This window comes from Prosopis cineraria, unplaced genomic scaffold, assembly GCF_029017545.1.
Source record: "Prosopis cineraria cultivar Desert tree isolate PC_DT_omini unplaced genomic scaffold, ASM2901754v1 PC15, whole genome shotgun sequence".
Lineage (NCBI taxonomy): Eukaryota > Viridiplantae > Streptophyta > Magnoliopsida > Fabales > Fabaceae > Prosopis > Prosopis cineraria.
Window position 1 is genome coordinate 5,226,283 of NW_026555346.1, and position 3,834 is coordinate 5,230,116.

A 3,834-nucleotide genomic window follows, 5' to 3' on the forward strand; every position below is an offset into this window, starting at 1 on the left:
AACGAATTAGTGGAGGTCATCCAAAAGACCAAAACCAATAATAAACAGACGGGCGGTGCTGGGATGCGAGGTGACGTAGCACAATCTCGAGACGTTTAATTAGTTGTTAAGGTAAATGGGATTTACTTTGTTCATTAATCAAAGCGTGCATTATCATCATAATACCAGGATTTTCTAGCAACAGCCTCCTATATTATTATTCTGCTCCAAGGCAAGGGTCAGTAAAGTTACTGATTCCCCTGGTAGATCCAAACTCGAAACAAATGGAAGTGGAGAGAGATATGGAAATTCTTAAACAAAACAAAAGTGCTTCTTATTGTATGCGGCCTTAATTATTAAATAATGAATGGCTTTGAATTGTCGGGAATTATTTACGTCCCAGTGCCTCTCTCGCACCTAATACACCATATGCCACCCCCCAACAGTCTCTCGCTCTTTCCAAAATGCTTTCGAGTATTTTTCCTGTTGACATCTTGTGGGATTCGAATTCCATGATGACAAATTCTACATTATTTTTTTATTGAATTATCATTTGGAGCTCGCGTCATTCCTGAGCTACTGTCTATAAGTACCTAAATGATTAATTTAGTGTATTATGTGCCAATTACGTGTCGCAGTCGGAAAGTACTTAGAAATGGATATTAACGCAACTCTTTACTCCATCAACTCTTCCTTACATGATGCTGCTTCAAGTTTCAAAGTGATAGTATAGTGAATTTTGTTGTGTGTGTGTCAAACGAAGAACTCTCATAATATATAAATACTAAAGAATGAAATGGATTAGTAAAAAGGACTTGAAGGAGAAGTAGACTAGCGTGTATGAAACAAGCCAATTCAGGATAATGGCAATTGAAATCAGTTAATTTATCCTCTACACATGCGCGAGTTCAAGAGATATTAGATTCTTTTTACCAAATTAATTTTACAAAAATAAATAATTTTTTATTTACATGAGCTTAAAATCAAATCATGAAAGTTTTTTGGCCATTGACCAAAATTTGAAATGGATGATTAATTTTCTAAACGCATTCCTTTCAACATTTTCAAATAAAAGCTTAAATATATTTTACGTTTATATAATCTCAGAAAGATGCTTAAACATGCTTTATGTTTGTATAATTGAGGTATTATGCTGCTTTATGAATGTGTAACTAAGCCTTTACTTCAATAGTCGAATGCCCAGTGTTCGATCGTCTGAGTTTTTTTGTTAGTGCTATTGTTTTGTGTCCTCGTATTAAGCAGAAAATGCTTGTTTAATTCTGAGAACTACTAATTATCGCTCCGGTGTGTCGAAATAGTTTTTAAAGATAGTATTTTTTGGACACAACTCAAATAGCTCATTGTTTACGTCCATGCAGCCAACAAATTTAACCCCTCCGTCATTTTTCTTTTTATCAAATTTCTTGATTTATCCCTGCGTTAAGTTGCGCGCGGGTTTAATAACAAATCCAAGTTGGCTTAAATTTTAATTTCTCTGTCCATTGTTTCCTTCAAATATCTTCATTATTAACTCCTGAAATGTTGGTTCTGAATTATTTTACACATGTTATCAGAAGAGTGTTGCGTGACATAGTAAGATACTGACAAATTACGTGCTGCAGTTGATAAGCACGTCCACGTGTTAATCGATGGACTCATCACTACGAAAAGTATGTATGGAAGAATATTCGGAGAGGCAGGAATGTCAAATACGAGTTTGGAGGTTAAACAATGGATACGATGGCGAACGAGAGTGGCTGGACGGAAACTATTCGTCATATATTCGTGGAAGTCAGAACGCGTTCTCTATGTGACAAGATTGAAATACTAAACAATGTAAAGTGTAAACCATGGTTATTTATTTCTCTAGTGATGCTATTTTTAAACTATAATCATCTGAGCGGCACGTATTTTCTTAATAATTGGGGGCAAGAAGTCAAAAGCAGCCAAGAAGGAGGACATCTTAAAAAAAAAAAATAGAGAAGTAGACGAAGAGGAAAAGAGAGACGTATAGAGTGGACAGTGTGGCGTTTCATTGGCAGAGAAGAAGAAATGTTGAGCTGGCATGATTAGTTTTATGAGTGATATATATATATATATATATATGAAGGTTGGTGAAACGGTGGGCTGAAGACAGGGACGGATTAAACAATATTAAACGGTGGGCGAAGAACACGTCGATGTGGAGGGAACTCAGTAAGTGAAGGTTTGATTGGGAGTTGCTTGGCGTACGTGGGCATGTTCAATAGTTGATTAATGATTTTTGGGAACACATAGTAATACGCGCACTCGCTCTCCAGAGTCCAAACCCACGGTCTGGTCAACACTCGCAAGCTACAAAATCATGCCACTTTAGTTATATATATCAACGACCGCTTCGGTCTTTCATTTGGAATTCATGAAATAAGAGCACTTTAACGAGTTTTTTACCAATCTGGATAAGAGGGACAAAGGAAAGGTTTGAGGCCTTGAGCTGACAAAAGTGTGATAGGGGAATATAAAGGGCTTGGCAAATGTGGCCCGGACAATAAAAGTCTGGGCTTGGGCAGACTGGACTAGTAAGCCCAGCTAGCTACATTTTATATTTTTTCTGTGACCAAATTCATAACTTGTTCGATAGAAAGACTTCATAATTCAGATATCAAGGTCGTCCTATAATCTCTGCAGGCTTTATCCCCCTCTATGAATTTCAACGTCATGCTCTTTTCTCTCCCCTCAACAGATAATAGTACACTCTTTGTCTATTTAACTTCTTTTTTCATTATTATTTCCTAATCTTAATTTCATAAATTTGTTACCTTCAAAATAAATAATGCGACGTGGTTGGGCGCAGATTCATTATTTTTATTTTTATTTTTATTTTATTTTAGGACTATCTTTTCTGGGACTATGACTGTGAGTCTGCGGCAGGTGCGTTGGGTAATATCCAACGGCGTGCTAAGGTTCCAGCGCCATGAAAAGGTTATCTAGTATCTTGGTCTGGTTAAATTAAATACTATACAAATATATAAAATAAAATTTTCTCTGGATAAAATCGTCACTATTACACCCGTTTTTTTTTTTTTTGTCTCTGTGATGCGTATTATTTTGTCCATATTAATTATAGTTTTTATCTTCCGACATAATAGTATTTTTTGCCACAATATCTTCTTTGATTAATATAGTAAATAAATTAACGTGTAAATAACAAAATTTAATAATTTTTTGCCAAACAAGAATTTAATATCAGAACATAAGAGACTTGTAGTGATATTTGATCGAATAAATTCCTTTAACTATCTTAAAATGAATTTTGATGCAATAGTTACTAGAGATAAAATAAAATAAAAATTTACATGTATTAAATTGGTTCTATTTTTCACCAAAATTATACAAATGAAAATACTTATATTTTAGATGGAAAGGAATAGAGTTAAAATGATATTATACTGCATTCACTGAGTGAGCAAAGAAGTGAAATATGTAGGCCAATTGCATAGCAGCAGGTGCCGTGTTTTTTATCCCAGGGGAATAGAATAGGATATTTGAACAGTGGTTGAGGAGTTCTAAAATGGAAGTGCGTGTATTCATAATTTCATACGATTTGAGGAAAATGCACAGTGGGACTCCGAAATTTTATGCGTTGGAGCCCACCGCTTTTAAATTTGTCAATGTTTCTTAAACGTTGCAGGGTGTTTTTTTTTTTTTTTTTTTTGGGTGGTGGGGGTGTTGGCATTGAGATAAGATAAGCAAATAACAAGAGATGGACGAGTGGAAGAGGAGGAGAAAACGTCACTGTCTGCATTGTCTCTTCTTCCAGATGTTGCAATTTTAAATGAACAAGTAAAAAGGAGAGCCGTTTCTGGGGATGAAGAG